This window comes from Sitodiplosis mosellana, unplaced genomic scaffold, assembly GCF_009176505.1.
Source record: "Sitodiplosis mosellana isolate CC-2019 unplaced genomic scaffold, AAFC_SMos_1.0 Smas_scaffold_6166, whole genome shotgun sequence".
Taxonomy (NCBI): domain Eukaryota; kingdom Metazoa; phylum Arthropoda; class Insecta; order Diptera; family Cecidomyiidae; genus Sitodiplosis; species Sitodiplosis mosellana.
Genome location: NW_022601407.1, coordinates 6,026,810 through 6,035,855, shown reverse-complemented (window position 1 = coordinate 6,035,855; position 9,046 = coordinate 6,026,810). Strand labels below are relative to the sequence as shown.

At 38.9% G+C, this 9,046-nt stretch overlaps 1 protein-coding gene across 1 annotated transcript in view; it reads left to right on the top strand.

Annotated features, from left to right (window-relative positions):
- The window catches only part of LOC129575285 (omega-amidase NIT2-like), a 311,296-nt gene that overhangs the window by 213,755 nt on the left and 88,495 nt on the right, over positions 1-9,046 (top strand). The window lies entirely within an intron of this gene.

Genomic DNA, 9,046 nt, shown 5'->3' with positions numbered 1-9,046 from the left:
AGAGAGAGAGAGAGAGAGAGAGAGAGAGAGAGAGAGAGAGAGAGAGATACGTGTACATATATCTTGGTTGTCGATTGGATTGGATTCAATTGAAAGTGATTTCCAGTGTGTGTGTGTGTGTGTGTGTGTAGTGTACCCTGTACACATATATTTTTTGTTTATTGAAGTCAATTTGATTGTTGTGCCATACATGAGTGCGCGAGAGTATTTTGTTCAGGATGTTATTGAATCCAGTAATGTGTCCCCAGTCAAAATGAACATTTCAATTTGTTTGTTAACAAATGTGTATTCTAAATTTAATTTGGCTGTTGTTTTCTTTAAAGTGTTTTTTTATGTTATCATCATCATCGTCGTCGTCGTCGTCGTCATCATCATTGTTGTCGCCAAAATGTCGATGCAATACTATGAATGAAACCTAGTCGAACGGAGAATATATCACAAGTATTTCGATGTTTCCCACAAAATGAGTGTATGCATAAATACGTGCTGGGATATGTGTTTGTGTGTGTGTGTGTGTGTGTGATGCAATTGTATGTGCTTTTGGCTGTGCGTTAAGCGCTTGTGCTTCAATCACAACAATCAAGTACAAATAATAAATGATGCGTAATAGTGAACCCAACTGGCGAAATTATGACATACGCGATCGCGCGAGCTGCAATCATTTAATTCTCGGACTTAGTTAGATATATATTACTACATAGCTGTATGTATACAGATGAGTAACAACGAACAAAAAAACGAAGTCGCATGCATATGATTACAAAGCTACACAACAAGAGGGTTCAACTATTTATGCGGCAATTGATGATAAAGAGAAGATCCGCCGAAAATGAAAGAAAAAAACACACCGATTTCTGCGTAATAAATATAAATGGATATGGATATTGATGTGAAATGCCGTGGCACTCGGAGGCATTTAAAGCATTTGAATTGCTCCATTAAAATATGTTTTTTTTCTTCAACTTCGTAAAATTGAAGGGTCTGAAAGCACCGGAATTTTGGTTATTTACTCTTTTTTTTTTAAAAACTCATTTTCAAAATCAATTCGACGGTGTGATGTTATTTTACATTCCAATTGCCATTGGACCCATTGTCAATTTTCATGAAATGTGAGTGCACACACGTCAAAATGCCCTATTGCGTCAAGTACAAACGGATTGTGTGCCGGTTCGGATTATGTGCCGTTGCCGTTGTTGTTGCCGTTGCTGTTGTTGTTGTCACTCTTTTTCTCTCCTTCTCGCTTCCAAACGAAACGAACGGACACCTGCCGCATATTCCCACGATAATTTCGACACACACACACACACTGCACTGCGTATCCCATACACACAGTGACAACGATATGCGCTTTGTCCTACTACGGCCCGCTGTGGCAATAACCGGATCTGATAATGCGTTATGTGCTGACGATCGTTGATCAGATTTTTGTTTTGGTTTTGTTTTTGTTATTTTTTTTCTCTGTATCTCTGCTACTCTCGCCTCTTCGCCCTGATATTATTTTCTTTTCGTGCAAAACACCAGTGGAAATTGAAGAAAAAAAAGAAAAAATCGTTCTGATTACATGATTATATGATTACCCGGTTGATTATAATATTTTCGAATCATTTTAGCGGACAATCGATCGAATCGGTGTGTGCGACAACGCGCGTTCGATCGCATGATCTCTTTTGATATTGGCCATATCAATTAATCGACCACGACGACACTTTTCAATTATAATTTCACCATGCAAACACGCACACACACACACACACACACACAAAAAGGTGACACATTTCCTACAGCCAAATCGTATTGATTCATATAATTAATCTAAAATCGGCATTTACCGCAACGCATCTCGCGCACATTCCTTCAAAGCACACACACACACCGACAACGGTATGCTGACACCGCCGCCGCTAAAAAAAGGATGACAAGAACACATCAATCTAGAATGGAAGTGACCCAGATTCAGCAACGAGATGGGTGGTTACATGTCCTCGATAAACAAAAAAAAAACCGTAAACAAAATAATTTGCATATTTTTCCATTGCACGTAAAAATGAGCAATATTTTTCATTCGATAAACAACAACAACGAAAATGTTGCGTTTTTTTGGTAAACAAAAATCAATCGCAATTTTCTTTTTCGTTTCGTTCTTCATTCACAATTCCATTTACTCGTAAATTCAGTCAAAAAAATTTTTCAAAGGAAGATCAAATTTTTATCAAGATCGAATTTATTCAAATTTTGTAAGACAATCAAGTGTTGAATAAAATTTACGACAATAAGGACAGCAAAGCTAGTGACATGTTGAGTGAAATTTGTGTAAAAATCAAATTTCGTTTGGAATTTGCAAGGCGATCGAACTATGATTCGCATCGATTTTTTTCTTGGGATACACTTCGTCTGACTCTGTTGGAATTGTCAACTTTGAAAACAAGTTTACCAATTTTCTGCAGCAAAATGGTTTTGTTGACTAATTTAAGCGATCGTGTTTCGGTAACAAAGGGCCATCAAATACCTATATCTTGACCATCATCAGCATATACTCTGGCATTTACTTCTCTCTCTCTCTCTCTCTCTCTCTTTCTCTCTCTCTCTCTCTCTCTCTCTCTCTCTCTCTCTCTCAATCACTCTCTCGGTTCGAACGATATGCGTGTTATAAATGTAACGCATTAAATTTGGTAACATGTTACAAAGACTAGAGAGCAGGAAATTCAATACGCAACGAGTAAATATTTGTTCAGTTTGCAGAGCAAAGAAAATGAAAAGATTCATTGAAATACAATCCAGTCTTGGTGCTGATGTGATCGACCATGCATATCGGTACGGGCTAATATAAAATAAAACGCACGAAGAAACAGTTTCACCCTCTTCTTGTAACGTTTCATTCTTCGTCGTCCGGAATTGTCCTTCGGTCAAGTATTTGCATAATCGTCGTCAAGCGGCGCGTTGCGCATAAAAGTTAAATAGAGGGTCATAATGGAATTTCGGTTGTGCGCGCGTACTCCGAGTACGAGTGTGCGATCAGTGTGCTGTGCTGTGTGCGCGCGAGCGCACGTTCATTCGTCCGTTATACCGTGTACGTACGTAAGAGAATGATGGCAACGTGCCAATGTATGAGAATGTCGGCTTGAATGGGAATGCATTTTAACAATGCAACAAGAAAATAGCTGCGGTTCAATTCAAACCCATCGACCAAACGGAACCGATCAACAAAATACACAGTAATGGTGTTGGCAGCAGCAGCAGCGATGGCAGCGTGTCTTAATCACTGCGAGAACACTCAAACGCGCATTAACCGTTCCCGAAGAACCAAAGGCAAAGGGAGAGAAAGAGAAACATATCGAAAATCAAAATGTATAACAAAAGATTCGAAAAGTAATTCACTTTTATGCCATATAAAACATGGACAAAAATATACTGAATACAAAGTAAATTGTAAATAATTCTATTCTAATCCATTGTGTCCCCTATTTTATTTTGAATTGAAAGAGAGCGAGAGAGCGTTGTTCCTTTATGCTTCGCTCCCTCCGGTTTTTCGATGCTCGAAAAATGTGTAATAATAATATTTAACACACATGGAAAAAAAATGAACGAGAAGAAGAAAAGAATGATCGCGTAATGCAAAGAGGGTCAGAACGAGCAAGCGAGTGAGTGAGCAGCAGTACACGAAGAAGGAACAAACGAGAAGAAAGGAAGAGAAGTAGAAAGAAGTAAAAAAAATATTGCCGGCTTGTTGTTGTTGTTGCTGCTGCTGCTGCTGCTGCCATTTGTTTGGGTGCATGTGTTCGGGTTTGTCGTGAGAAGACGACTTCGTTTCGTTCCCACACTTTTCTCTGTGGCTGAACAAAAACGAATTATTTCTCTATGCTGTTTCCCTTTATTCCATCTTTATCACGCACACAACTGAATTCTCGCTCTCGCTCTTGCTTACAGCAACAACAACAACAGCAGTCGGGCCAGCCGCACTGCTCACCACACTAATTCCAATTGCTCGTTCATTGGCTTACTCATTCGTTTCATCATGCACACTTTTTTACTATTATTTTTTTCCCATTTGCCTCACTCGCAATAGCATGCAATAGTGCTGCCGTTGTTCTCGTGTCTACTGATTTTTGCTCTCTCTCTCTCTCTCCCTCGCTGTGTACGTACTGTGTTGTATGTGTGTTTTTTCCATTCTTTCTTTCTTGCTCGCTTTTTTTGTCTTATTGCTTTTCTATTGTTGTTATTGTTCTATTTTACTTCTGTTTTATAAATAACATTATGATGGTAAGTGAGAGGAAAAACGATCTTATTCGCTTTACTGGATTTAACGAAATGGAAGGAAATACAGTTATGGTTTGTAATAACAGAAGCGAAAAATCGAAATTAAATTAGGAGCGAGCGCGCGAGAGAGCAAGAGAGCGAGAAAAAGAACGAATTAAATAAAGACATGATTTGGTTCGTTTCTCTCTCTCTCTCTCTTCATTCTTTTCTCGGGTTCTGTGTGTGTGCTGCTCTCGTGTTTGGCTTGTGTAGCAGCACTCGGTCAATCAATCCGGTGAGATACGTTGAAGACGTCGACGACGATAAAACTGACAGGCCTATTTGTTTAGCTCTATCTCTTTTGCCGAAGAACGGATTACTTCCTTTGACTTGCGCGCGCGCGCGCGCTCTTGTCCATTTTTGACAAGGATCGGGCCAATGCAACAACCAACAATCCCATACACCTTTTCAAATGCGTGTCAATATTGCACAACACCGAATCGAATCAATGTGTTTTTTTGCACGTGCGTCATGATCCATCGTGAATATATTATATATCGCTCGCTCGCTCCAAAAAATTTATTCACACGTTTTGCCAACATTTCGTGTCAATAATAATCTTTCGATTCACAATTGCGAAAGGTTGATGAAAACTGATATCGTCGTTCCAAAGACCAAAAAAAAAAACGCCAATCGATCTCATGTTTTGTTATGTGAACGCGAAAGCGCGCGCTCACGCTCGTACTCGCAACAATTGATTCGCAGAATTTCGAGTGAGCGCGAGCACGAGCATAAACTCAATATATCCAAATATATCCGCCTCAAAATCGAAGAAGCGATTTAAATCGAAAACACGATGAACAAAAAATAAACACCAAAACATGCACTTTTTCAACCGCGCTAATTACAATGTTGCGTAAAAAATATTTTCGGCCGAAATGTTCACAGGAACCACCATACATACACACATACACGGGCTATGTTTTGATTCAACCTGAACACCCAGAAATCCGAATATGAAGCAGAATGTTCCCAGTTTTATGCAAATATTTTCGCTTTTTTTCATACTTCGTTCATTCACCAATCGCAATTAGGTACTCGCACTTTCTTTCGTGCGTTCATTTTGTTTGTGGAAATTGAACCAAAAGAAGAAGAATGAAAAAAATCGAAAAAGAACAAGAAAAAAATGGATAAAAATACCGAGAACAAAATGGGTATTCATTCTGTCCAAATAATAATATTTTGATTGAGACGGTTCGTTTTTTTTTCTCAAAATCGCCCAAAAAGTATAGTGAAAAACATTGATGGTTTGCGATGAAGTGCACGATATGGGAGAGTTGATATCTGAAGTGAAAACGGACTATATATCGCTGAACGAAGGTGAATGAATTTCGAAGGTTTTTGAACGGATGAAATCGAATCGCTTGTCAGCGAGCGCACGACAGCCGTTATACGTTGCACACACAATGAAATGTACACCCGAAATTTGAAAAAAAAATCAACAACATTTGCCATTCTTCGATCCATCCATCCAATGCAATTCAGAAGAAGCAACGGGGAAAAAATTGGTGTGATTTGAGAATGATATCATACCATGACTTGGCCGAATGGTGTGATATCGAAGACATGATTCAAAACACACTGTTGTTTTTGTCATACCAATTTGCATGCGTCGGCTGCTTTTTTTCGGTTGGTCCGTTTATTCGCTCTCTTGCCCTCTTCACATCGTGTTTGTTTGTGACTTTCGACTTTATTTATTTACACTTCGATTTTCACGTTTATTGTTGTGAATCAACGGCACATTTCGCATTATTACTTATTTACCGTTTTGGAAGCTCGCCACTGCTGCCTAAGAAAAACAATGAATAATACACGAAATCGAATGCAATCGCTGTAGGAAGAAAAAAAATGAACGGCGTAAATACGCACTGGATTCGGTACAAATTGTTATGGTTTTTAATTTCAGCTGATTGTTGCAATTGTCCGCCGCTTATTTTGTGCTTAGGTTAAGTCGATTTATTTTCGTTGCACAGTCATTGAACCATTTAGATATTGGATTGACGAGGATGAAAGAAAATTCAAGTAATGTGCGCGCTTCAAATTTCGCGCGTTTTTACAAAAATTTTACACCAATTCCCAGGGATTTCACAGGCACGATCCACCGAAATCAATGAACTTTTCGACGGCCAATGCCAACATATTGGCACATTTTTTTTGTGCAGCGCATATTTTGACGACACGATTTATGTATTTTGAATCGGATTTGAGTTGAAAGTTGAGTAGCTCTGACATCTTAGACGTTGCGCATCAAGTTTCGGGTTGATAGTTTAACAGTTCTGACTTTCGATTGGCATGAAAAATTCCATTTGCAGGACAAAAATGTGTTTCAACCATCGTTTCTTTAGTACAAACTTTTCTACTCTCATTTATACGCCAAAAATATATCATTTCTTCAAGAAAGGAAGGTTTTTTTAAGCAAAAATTCTTCAAAGCCCTTCAGAAGTCCAATAACTTTCTTTCCAACTGTGAACCATTTTCGTTCGACGAATCACGAGTTTCCTCTAGAAAATATGACGATTTCCATCGAAAAAATTATGAAATTCGTACCAGTTTATTCCGACTAAAGCAGTTCCGACTTGTGTGCGCACTTGGAAAAATTCGCTGCTTATGAATAGCGACATAGAAATGTGACAACAAAATATGGGAATCACGCTTGTTACTACACGTGGTTGTTGGTTGGTTTTCACATGAAATCGCGTTGCGAAAACAGCGGTACAAAGCAATAAACTGGACACTTATGCCCTTCAAAGTACTGTATACATAGAATTCTGGCTTCGTGCTTCGTGTTGCAGTGTTGCGCTAAATGCGAACTTCAAACGCAATGCCAATATATTCGATGCGTTGAAAAAATCGACTAGATCGTCAATTGGATTGGTTGGAAAAGCCAAAACAACTTAATTACACTGGATTGATTGAATTAGTTTGTCGGTTTGGTTGTCTAGCAATTATCTCATTGATTATGTGCATTAAGTCAGCAGCGTCGTCGCCTATCACTATTCTTATAGCCACACAACCGTCTATTGTTGCACTCTCGATGGTTTTTGTAGATGAGGTTTGTCGAATTGTGATCCCCATAGTCGATTGTCTGCACAATTTCCATGATTTCGATTGCATGTTTGACGTAATTTCGAACCCTTTCGACTGATGAAGAAACATTAAGGTGATTTTCGTGTCTCAAACACTAATGTGATTCTCTTCCGATGCGAATGGATTCATTCGTTGCCACCGTCGTCGTCGTCGTCGTCGTCGTCATCATCATCGCCGTCTTCTCCGTGGTTACTACAGTATTCTCGATGCTGTTCTCGCCATCAGTACACATATTTCATTTCATTCATCTAATTACTCTACACGTACTTCCATCTCGCAAAGCATGCGTGAGACAGATCCCCCCGAACAAAAAGCATTGTGAGAAAATTTCTTCTTTCCATCGCAGAGAAATTGAAAATTAAAGTCGCCGGCGCGAATGAAGAAATAAAAATTAAACATGAGCAACAACAACAACAACGAAAAAAGAACACAACATAACAACAGCATCTAACAAGAAGTGAAGTAGCATATTACAGTGAGTAGCACACAGCAAAAAAAAGAGTTGTAGACGAATTCGAGAGAACATTAAGGAAGAAGCGAATGAGTGAAAGAGATAAAAAGAGTTGTAATAAAAACAGACGGAACGGAGAGAAAAAAAATAAGAACAAAGAATTTGCTAAATAGTTTGAGAGAGAAAGAAGTTTGATGGGAAACAATGCCGATGCCACGGCAACCAGCCAAATAGCTAGGTAATCGCACGAACGCACGAGATAATAATAATAATAATCACCTACACACACACACAAATAAGTGGTCGGAAGAGGTCAAAAGCAGGCAGCGCGGCAGTGAGTAGTTGTGGAGAATCGCACAGTGAGAATGAAATGCATCTGTAGCAAATCGCCTAATTTTTAATGAATCACCGATTTTCGAGAATCTAAATGGTTGTTATAACTTTGGGCTCGCTATTTCCGAGTATAATAATGCCGGCGACGAAGACGACGGCCTTTTAAAAGGTACTCACAACGGCGCACGCGGTTGAATACACTTTTGATGGTGTTCTCTCTCGTTTTTTTCCCATCGTTGTATGTGACGCGACAATATTTAATTAAGCCTCTGTCTCCGTCTCTGTCTCTGGTAAAATTCATTCTTTTCATTCTCCCCATCGGCAATTTATTTCTTTTGATGGAATCGTTTCATTGTTTTTATAGCGACATTTCATTGAGTGTTAAGCGTCTAGTGTGAAAGTGCTTTGTGTCGTTGATTTTCCATATCAAAATCACCATCGCCTTTGCGTAATCGCCGCGCTGTAATGGCAACAGAAAAATAAAACGCTTTTTCTTCCTTATTCTCTCCTCTTTCCAGAACACCTTTCATGCGTTGAATGAAGAAAGAAATTCGTACAAGAACAATATAAAAATATTAAGAAATCAAGCTCAATTCCCTTTTTGTGCAACAAAAACCCTTTAGCTATGAAAAAGTAAGAAGAAAGACAGGGAAAATGGCAAAAATAAGGAAATCCTTGGCCAAAATGCAAATGAGAAAGTGGTTTGCGAATTTGCGCACTCGAGGGCAAAAAGCTTCTTGATCATTTGATGCATAGCGCGCTGCGTTTTATTTTATGTTTTGTTCCATCGATTTGATCAATGGCCAACACCAATGAAAATATCATGCGGCCAAAAGAATGGGCGAAAATGTATGATGCATCGAAAAGAATGCATTCTCATGC